The sequence below is a fragment of the Coenobita brevimanus genome, chromosome 97 (genome assembly GCF_032717465.1).
Source record: "Coenobita brevimanus isolate Jiangsu-jjx chromosome 97, ASM3271746v2, whole genome shotgun sequence".
Classification (NCBI taxonomy): domain Eukaryota; kingdom Metazoa; phylum Arthropoda; class Malacostraca; order Decapoda; family Coenobitidae; genus Coenobita; species Coenobita brevimanus.
In genome coordinates, this window is record NC_137050.1 from 45,263,200 (window position 1) to 45,274,334 (window position 11,135).

Below are 11,135 nucleotides of genomic sequence, written 5' to 3' on the forward strand. Positions count from 1 at the left end.
CTGATCTACACAACATCCCTTCATAATACCTCCCTGTTCTCCAACTAATTCCTCTGTTATTTCCTCAACTCGGTCAATAAGTATCCTACCATATATTTTTCCTATTGCAATAAGACAAATGCCCCTATGATTACCACACACTTCTTTTTCCCCCTTTTCCATTGTACAAGGGAATAATTATATCTGACATCCAATCTCTGGTACCCTACCTTTCTCCAAGGCCAATCTGCACATCTTCCTTATCCATTCTACTACTGTCTCTCCCCCATGCTTCATCATTTCACCAGATAATCAATTCCTATGGCTTTCCCAAGTTTGACTTTCTTCAGTGCTTCCATTACGTCCATCCTACTGATTCCTTCCTGTCTTCTCACCTCCCTCCTCCTCCCAGCCAATCCCCAGCCACTTATATTTGCATTACTTTCATTCTCTATGTTCAACAATTCCTTAGAGTGTTCTCTCCATCTGCTCATTTTTTCTCCTTTCTCCACTAGCAATATACCATTTTTATATTTCACTCTCCGACTTACTTCTTTATCACCCTGTCAAACTCACTTTACCTCTTTCCAGAACATTTTCTTACATTTCCTCCACTTTACACTCAAATTCCTTCCAAATTCCTCATCCACCTTTTTGTTACTCTCTCTTACTAATCTTTTCACCTCTCTTTCCTCTCTACATATAACTCTCTCTTCTGCCTCTCAACTTCCTCCACACCTCTGTGTCTCATCTGCACACTATATTCTTTCTCTTTTACGCAACAGCCTTTCTCACCTCTTCATTCGACCATGATGTTCCTTGCACTAGCTTTCATTTTCTCTTCACCCCACACACCACCTCACCTGTTGCACATATTTCTTATGTGAATATCTTACACACACCTTCCACGTCCCCTATCTGCTGCAAATCATATTTACCCAATCGCTCCTCCACTTCTCTCTTATATTCTGCTTTTTCCCATCCTCTTGCAACCTTTATACCCTCCTTGTATGGACTATTTCCTCCTGTCCTTCCCTTCTCTTCCATCTCCATTTCATTTGAACCTTGACATTCACCACCATCATGTGGTGGTCAGAAAGTCCACCCTCTCAACCTCTGTATCCTCTTACATCCACTACACACCTTCTCATTCTGTCATCTACACACACATAATCAATCATTGCCTTCCGTTCATTCAGTTCACCACCCTCCCTTCTCATCACTCGCCACGTATACCTGTGGATCATTTTGTGTCTGAAGAGGGTTTTGGCTATCACCAACCCCCTCCCAGCACAAATGTCCACTAGAACACTGACATTCTCATCCACTTCTGTTGGCACACCCAAATCACCAGCAACTCCATCCACCTTCACATTTCCTGCTTTTTCATTCATAACTCTAATTAAAAATACTCTCTCATTCCTGTCTAACTTTTTCATGCGCGCTTCCACATTTGTCCAGAACTCTTCTTTCACTCTACTTGCACGATCTTGCTTTGGCGCATACACACACACAGTCACCTACATTTGTAGTCCAACTTTCAGTCTTACCCACACAATCCTTGAGCCAATGGATCCACACAACAATAAACACTGCTTCTTTTACCCTCTCAGTCTCACCTACACCTGCACATATACCCCATCCATACTCCCATTCTCTCACAGTCTCACCTTTCCATTTTGTCTCAGTTATTCTGCATACATCCACTTTCGCATCCTCAAGAACTTGGACAATCTCTCTTTCACCTCATCATTCGCACCCCTTACATTCCATGTCGCAATACGTACCGTGTCCTTTGTTTGGTCCTAGGTCGTCACTTGTTGGTCAGTCCTGGTCTGAGGCATCTTGTTCATATTTTTAGTTAGCTGTTCTCCGGGAAGGGCCACTAACCCTCCTCCACGTTCACTTCCTATTTCTTATGACTGCTTTCAAAGAAGCAGCCGCCTGTCTTCCTTGTTGTACCCTTTCAAGCATTTCATCCTACAAAGTTCCATCCATATTCATCACACCACCCAAGTACTTAAATGCAGTAACATTTTCCATTTCCTCATCATCCAACCTCACTGTACATTCACTGACTTTATTTCTCTCGAAGACCATAATTTTACGCATCCCTACGATGAACTTTATATTTCGTTTCTTACTCTCCCAAGCTCATTCACCAAGCCTTGCAGTTCCCTTTCATCTTCACATAACAGTAGAGTATCATCTGCAAACAACAGTACAGCGAGTTTCCAAACACTTCTGTCTCATTAGGGCTGCTCCAATATCCACTGCTCTACCTTGTATCTCTTTTATAACCCCATCCATATACATTTTGAAAACCATGGAGACATAAAACATTTTTCTTTCAATCTAATATGCAGATAGCAAAATACACTCCCCACCCACATGCACTGTAGCATTAAGACTCTCATACATACCCTTCACAGCATTCAACAACTTCCCATTTACTCCACGAACTCTTAGTATTGTCCATATTCCTTGTCTATCCACTCTCTCATGTGCTTTCTCCGAATCCATGAAGGCTCCATATATACTTTCTCTTCTTTAGAAACTCTGTCACTTAAGACTTAACAGTGAATATCTGATATACACAACCTCTTCCTTTCGTAAAACCTCCCTGTTCTTCTCCAACTAATTCCCCTGTTATTTCCCTAACTCTCAATAAGTATCCTACCATATACTTGCCTATTACAGTAAGAAGACAAATACCCTTATGATTACCGCACTCTTCCCTTTTCCCTTTGTACAGGGGAATAATTATACCTGACTTCAGTCCTGGAGGACTCTACCTTCCATCCTGGCCAATCTGCACATTTTCCGTATCTTTCTACTACTATCTCCCTCATTTTCCATATCCTTCTACTACTATCTCCCTCATGCTTCATCATTTCACCACACCCTCAATCAGTTCCTGGGGCTTTCCCCATTTTGACTTTCTTCATTGCTTCCACTAATTCCATTCTACTGATCTCTTCCTTCCTTTTCACCTCCCTCCTTCTCCCTTCCATTCCCCAGCCACTTATACTCGCATTACTTTCATTCTCTATGTTTAGCAGTTCCTTAATGTGTTCTTTCCATCTGCTCACTTTTTCTCCCTTCTCGACTATCAGTCTACCATTTTTATCTTTAACTCTCCTACTAACTTCTTTATCACCCTAACTCTTTCTACCGGCTGCCAGAATATTTTCTTACATTCTCTCTACTTGACCCTGATATTCCTTCGAAATTCCTCATCCACTCTTTTCTTACTCTCTTTTACTACTATATTTTCACCTCTCTTCCTCTCCACATGTAACCTTCTCTTCCGTCTCTGAACTTCCTCCATGCCTCTGCTTCCTATCCACTCACTATATGTTTTCTTCTTTTGCGCCACAGCTCGCCTCACCTCTTCATTTCCACCAAGTTGTTTCTTGCACCCCTTTTTGTCTTCTCTTCATCCCACACACCACCTTACATGCTGAACAGATTTCTTCTCTGAAAATCTTCACACAGCTTCCACCTCCCCCATCTGCTCCAAATCATATTTACCCAGTCGCTCCTACACCTCTCTCTTATAGCCTGTCTTTCTTCTATACTCTTTCAACCTGCCTGCCCCTCTTATATGGTCTACTTCCTCCTGTCCTTCCCTCCTATTCCTCCATTGCAACTGAACCTTAATAATAATAATAATAATAATAATAATAATAATAATAACAACAACAACAATAATAACAGGAATTAAAGTGATGTAACACCATTATATCAACAACAATATTATATAGAATATATGACTGGTACCTCAACGCTGGTAGGTGGAGGCGACCATCATCTACTCACCTGAATTACAAGTTGTGCTGCTTACTTCTTCCTTAACCATTATCATTCTTTTTGTTGTCTGCCTTTCTTCCTATTTCTCCCATGTTTCCTGTCACTTTTACTCTTCTTTCGTGTTCAGGTGGTTTGACATTGAGTGAGAAGGCTAGTGGTTTCCTGTAAGCCGGGAAACCATTTACAGTGCTGGGTGGTAACAATATAACCAACCCATTCTTGTTCCCAACACGTCAGCAAGTGGGTTGACGGAGGAATAGTGCCCCTCCCCGTAAAACAACAAATTCAAAGAGAGACGACCACCTCTTATGGAATTATGGCCCCTGGCTGTTGAGAGATAGATAAACTGATGTTCGTGTATGTTTCAATCTAAAGATGCTCAGAATACCAGAAAAAATACATACAGACCTGGAAAAAGGGCATCGCTGACCCAATTCATAAGGGGGTTGGTGGAGCAGGGAGGTTAACATATTCTTAATTCTAGCAGTTTTGCGCGTTCATTACCTCGCCAGCTTTCGGTGGTGTGTCATTGTTCTTCTTAAGTGCCCATCAAGTAAAATATGATCAGGTTGAGTCAAGTGCAGATACAGACTGCAAATTAAGCTGCTTAGCAATAAATGTTAGAACTGAGGAAACATTCAGTACTGTCAAAACGGAAATTGCTTACTTTAGCCTACCTAAGAAACTTCAGACATCAGAAAAACTCAAGTAGTTTATCTCCAGAAATAACTACGTTTCACTAAAATGTATTCGATTGATCAAAGTTAATTTCACAACAGCATAATATTTTTACAATCAAGAAGCACAGATTTTTAAAGAGTTTATAACAGAAGTCGAGTATTTAACGGGACTTTGTTTAAATTTTACATATATTTCTATTTGAGACAGCTTGAATTATTATATGTTTGCTATGAAAAAGATCGCTTTTCTTTGAGCCTTACTCTTAGACAATCAGTCTGAGGTCACGATGTGATATAATTACTTAACAAATCTTATATTCGATTTGCCTTTGCTTAGTTTAAAAGACTTCCTGACTCTGATATTAAGTATATTACTTATCATTCTCCCCAGTGCCATGAAAACCATTTCAATCTGATTACGTTTCTGTCAGTGTTACACCAAATATTTGAGTTGGCTATTTTATGATAATGGCCTGACATTCTGATTTTGCATTTATTTTCCTAGAGGTTTTGGAGACGTAGCGCCTCTTTCTTAGCGGTTTATTCTGCTTGAAACGACAGTATATTCCGGTATGTTATTGATGCAGACTATGTAGATGTTAAAAGGAATAAAAATTACCTACAAGGGAATGTTAAGATGTAATATATTATATAAATCGCGAAGGAAGAGATGCCATGAAAACTTTGCCACCCAGACTGCTCTCCTACATTTTAGCTGGTTCTTCTCCTGGCTCTAATTCTTCTCTACCTGTCCCATGTATCAGAGAACATGTGGACCGAGAGAGTTCCAGTGCAAGAGCGATAAGAGGTGCGTGCCTGCTGCAGGGGTGTGCGATCAGGAGGTGGACTGTGTGGACAAGAGCGATGAGGAAAACTGCTGGGTGAGTATGTGTATCATCACAATCACAAGAGTGGTTTCCCAACCTAACAATAATCTCTAGCCCCTCCCAGTCAACTATCACCCTAGCTAGGCAAGCACTTTTTGTTTGTTTGTTTGTTTATAAACTAGCATAGATCCTTTGACTTATTTACCTCAATGGATGACCAGGTGTAGGGAGGCGGTGGCCGAAACGGTAGACAGGTTCCTGAAGTCCTAATGGACCAAGTTTGCATTCCGACTAGGGTAGGGTACAGTTAAAAAAAAAAAATGAATATCATTAGAACAAACCCTACTGATCACACGGAAGACCCGCCTACATGTCGTAAAAATCCCCCCCCCCCCCGCTAATACCATTACACTAGGCTTGTATGCCATAGCCATAGCATGGATTCAAATTTGGATGGTGGGTGTTAGCGCTGGAGTGGATAGATGTGGAGATATATGGTATGTTGGAGGACTACTGGGCCTTGGAAACGTGATGTGATGCATGTGCCCAGAGTCGGACACAGAAAAGTCAGACTGGAAGGTCGATTTGGCAAGGAACCTAGGAGTGTCATTCCTACCTAATACGTAAGGTTCACCGATTCTTGCAACTGCAACCTGTTATTCAAGCTGTGTGAGTGGTCCAGTTTTGTCAGTTTAAAGAGAGAGAGAGTGAGAGAGAGAGAGAGAGAGAGAGACTGACATTTTTTGTGTGTCCAGCCTTGGGCAAAGGCTTCACAACCCGTTCTTTGAGGTCCAGCAGTCCTACTGTATCTACTATACAACTTCACATGTCACCACTTCGGTGATAACACTCACCGTCCATATTGAATACATGCTAGGATTGTCTTTTACAGGACTGGCATATTGGTATTAAGGAGGGAGTTTTTACTATACTTTGTCATGTCTTTAAGTATATCAGTTAAGTCCATTTTATCGAACGTCAAAGCGTTTAACTGTTCTCTGCCCCAGCCTGAAATGGAACCTGAGTCCATTAGGACTGCAGAACACCTCCTCTCCCCTGCTAGCTAGCTGATGATAAATTAAGTAAAGAAAGACAGAGAACGAGGGGGATCATAACAAAATAATGACGGCAGTAACGAGGATGTGTCACCCATGGGACTGTGTGTGTTAAGCCGACTCCGTATTTTCTTTACCCATGCGCAGCTACTGACTTAACACAGGAGTCTTATTCCCTAGTCTGGAACTCAGTTCTCATGCATGTGACAGGTGAGATGGAAATGACCAAATACAGCTTTTTTAACCGGGGTGGAGTCAAAAGCATTTCGTTTCACATACTTCCCCCTCTTACTGACAGTCTCTCTCGTTTTGTCGTAGTGATTCATCTTGATGCCTCGATGTCAGTCGGCATTGCCATTCAGAAATACTTACATCCCTCTACCATTATGGATGGAGCAGAGCACCCCTCTTGTTTCACAAGTCTCTGGCGTAAAAAAAAAAAAAAAAAAAAAAGATGATCCTTTTAAGATGCCTGGTCACAATTAAGTTAGGAGTTGAAGCCATTGGCAGAGGAAAGCAGAGACTCCGGAAACCAATTACAATTTTAACTGGTTGCATAACTGAAGAAACATGGATACAAGTTAACATGAAAAAGAATGTTGGATAGAAAATAGGTGAGACTGGTTGAATAGGTGAGAGAGAGAGAGAGAGAGAGAGAGAGAGAGAGAGAGAGAGAGAGAGAGAGAACAGTATGATAAACAAGGAGAGGCTGAAGTCCGTAAGGAGCGTGGATGAGACAAAAACCCTATTATTCCACTCTGTTTAGCAGTGTTGTTTTTGAGCAACCCTATCACGCGAGAAGGTGCACTCCACACTGGAAGAAATAAGACCCGTATACAGACAGGAAATCGTACAGAGTTAATGAAAACGCGGAAACTGATGAGGAGGTGTAAACTTTGACAAACTTATTTGGAAAAGAATTAATGTGTTTCTTCCGAGATTCATCAAAAGAAAAACGACGCCGATAATTATTTGAAAATTATGAAGGACTTAGCTGTGTGTTGGCGAAGTAACAGTCATGTGGAAGTTCACGACAAAGAACTAAAGGTAGATTATGTGGCATTAAATGCAGTAAAGGTAATTTAGCTCTCTTTAGAAATTAAGTGACAATTCACAGGCAAAATATGCCATGGATTTAGTCGGTGATTACTCTTGTGACTGCAGCGACTGATTCTGTAGGAAGTGGGTGGAAAACCTAAGAATGGTGCCATCACCTAATATGTGGATGGGGCAAAATATAAAGCTTAGAAAATTATTGAAGAACAGAGTTGGCAGAATGATACAGTATATACCTGACGAACACCACTAATGCAAGTTTTAAAAAACTACCATTCACTGTCTACAATATTAGCTGTTGAATGACGAGAAAGTAAAGACTAAAATAGAATAATAGACACAGTAAAAGGGCGTATAGAAGTACAAAATTACGTCAGACTCCATGAAAGGTCTATGAAAGGTATAACACAATAACAAATCCTTCACAGAAATCTCGAAAGGAATATAACGTGGAATTTGAAGCTAATCTTCTGAGAAAACTCCTTCATTATAAGACTGTAAGATAGTGTGTGAGAAACTGATGGATCAAGTAAGAAAATTTTTAATGCCCGATCTCCTCTTGCCTCCATCAGGGATGTTACGATGGGGCCTTCCGGTGTGTGTCCGACGGCAAGTGCATTCAGGATTCTTGGCTTTGTAACGGGGAGAAAGAATGCATCGACGGCAGCGATGAAGTCAACTGCACCACGACCGAGGTGAGTCGATGTTGTGGTGTCCTCTGGTGTTGTGACGTGGCCTGGTGTTCTAGTGTGACCTGCTCTTGTGGTGTACCCGGGTGTTGTGGTGTAACCCGATGTTGTTTTGGGGCCCGGTATTGTGGGGTGACTTGGTGATGTTTTGGGGCCTGGTACTGTTGTGTAACCCGGTGTTGTTTTGATGCCCTGGGGAAGGGGGGATAGAATACTTCCCCAGTATTCCCTGCTTGTCGTAAGAGGCGACTAAAAGGGACACTTTTATCTACATTCTCTTTGCTCTCTTTCTTTCCCTTGTACTTTGTCTGTCCAAACCCTCTGCATTTTACTTTCATTTAGTTAATTTCCTCTCTCCACTGTCTGGTTCCTGCGAGTCACTGGCATTGGCTCCAGGGTAAATTTTTTTTTTTTTTTTGCCTAAGAAATCTTGATGAACTCTGGTGACGAAGCAATGGCCCTCAGTCCCGTGCAGCCCTTAAGTGGGCAGGGGGTGCTAAGAATCCCACGGTGTAAAAATAAGTTTATACATCCAAAAAGAACCTTAAGAATAGGAAACTGGAATGTTCGAACTCTCAATCAGGCTGGTAAAATGGAAGAGCTTATTTCAGTGTTCAAAGAATACAAGATGGATATTTGTGCTCTTACAGAAACGAGGTTGCTTGGAGTTGATAAAATGAATTTGGAAGATGGTATTACTATGTTGGTTTCTGGTAGGAGTGATGGAAATCATTACCAAGGAGTAGGCTTACTGCTGAGTAGAGATGCTTGTAAGGCAGTATGTGAGTTTGAACCAATTAATGAGCGCTTGCTTTATGCTCGTTTAAAATCTGACCATGGTAATATCAGTATGGTTGTAGGGTACGCTCCGACAAATGAGGCTGCTGATGAAATGAAGGATGACTTTTATGAGAAGCTGCAGGATGTAGTGAATAGAGTGGCAAGACATGATGTGTTAGTTTGCATTGGTGATTTTAATGCGACTGTTGGCAGTAGTAGGGATGGCTTTGAAGATTGTATGGGTAAGGAGGGTGTTGGTATAAGGAACGAAAATGGGGTGCGACTTGGAAGCTTTTGTTTGGCAAATGACCTTATAATTGGTGGAACTATCTTTGAGCACAGAAAAATACATAAGACTACTTGGATTTCACCATGTGGTAAATATTGTAACCAGATTGACCACATTGCAATTAGCAGAAGGCATAGGAGTTATTTGCAAGATGTTTGCGTAAGGAGGGGGGCAGATATAGGTAGTGATCATCAACTTGTTGTGTCAAAGATTAAAATAAAACATAAAACTTAAGAGAAACGTTAATGGTAATTGTACAGGAGGTAATAATTATGATCTGGATGAGCTGAGAAGTGATGAAAGCACGAAGGAAAAGTTTCGGTGGGAATGTAGGAACAGGTTTCTAGTCCTGCAGACTTTGATGGAATCTGAGGACAATGATATTAATCAAATGTGGAGAGAGGTAAAAGAGGTTTTGCATGAGAGTGCTAAGGTTACTATTAAGAAAAAGGGAAAAGCGAGAAGGAAAAAGTGGATGTCAGATGAAACATGGAATGCAATTCAGAAAAGGAAAAAGGCTAAGTTAAAAAGTGAAGAACAACATGTTGATGGCCAGGTAGTTGAAGTACTTAGAGCAAAGTACTGGAGTTTACATTCTGAAGTAAAAAGACTCGTTAGACGTGATAAGAGGAGACTATATGATGACAAGGCGACAGAGACAGAAATTAAATTAAGTAAAAATGACGGCCAGAGCACAAGAGCAGCGTATCAGGCCATAAAGGAGTTAACTAGGACTGAAAAGAGAAGGAAGGAAATACCTGTACGAGATAGAAATGGTAATCTGATGACTAAAGATTTGGATATAAAAGGAAGGTGGAAAGAGCACTTTGAATCTGTTCTAAATAGACCAATCCCAGCTGAAGAGGACATTTTGCCAGCCGAGAGAGATTTGCAGATAGAAACAGGGGATATAACTTTGGAAGAGGTAGCAAAATCTATAAAGGAGTTAAAGAATTTTAAGGCCCCAGGAGAGGATGGAATATTCCCTGAAATGCTTAAGGTGGAAAATGACGAGTTGATGAATGCGCTTTTGAAACTTTTTAATGTGGCTTGGGATAATGGTGGAATTCCAGAAGAGTGGAAAAATGGAGTGATTATAAAAATACCAAAAAAGGGAGATTTAAGTGTGTGTGGCAATTGAAGGGGGATAATTTTGACACATGTAGTTGCAAAAGTCTTTTCCAAAATCTTGTTGAACAGAATAGAGCCGGTAATTTATAAAATTTTAAGAGAAGAACAAGTAGGATTTAGAAAGGGTCGAGGTTGTAATGATCAGATTTTTATTATAAGGCATCTAATGCAACAAGCTAATGAGATGAAAATGCCACTTAGTATGTGTTTTGTGGATTTTGAAAAGGCGTTTGATAGTGTTTCGCGTGGAGCTACGTTGAAAATTATGAGATTCTATAGTATACCAGAAAAGTTTGTAAATATTATTAGAAGCCTGCATGAAGGTACTTTTTGTAAGGTAATGGTGGGTGGTTCTTTGAGTGATCCATTTCAAGTTAGGTCAGGAGTGATTCAAGGAGGAGTTCTTTCGCCATTCTTGTTTGTTTTGGTTATGGATTATGTTATGAAAAAGGTTGTAAGGAGAACAGGTGCAGGAATTAACTGGAAAGAAAATAAGAAGCTGATGGATTTTGACTATGCTGATGATATTGTGCTGATTTGCGGAAATGTTTGCGAGATGTGGAGGGTGCTTGATGGTCTGGTGGAGGAAGGAGAAAAAGTGGGATTGGTAATAAATTGTGGAAAGACTGAAATTATTAATATGAACGTGGAGAACCAAATCGATTGTGTAATTGGGAATAATGTGTTGAAGAATGTAGAAAACTTTAAATATCTGGGAACGATTGTATCATCTAATGGAACATTAAACAATGAAATTGAGGAGAGGATTAGACAGGCTTGGCGAGCTGTTGGAATGTTGAAATCTGTTTGGAATAATAATATGCTTTCGGTACATA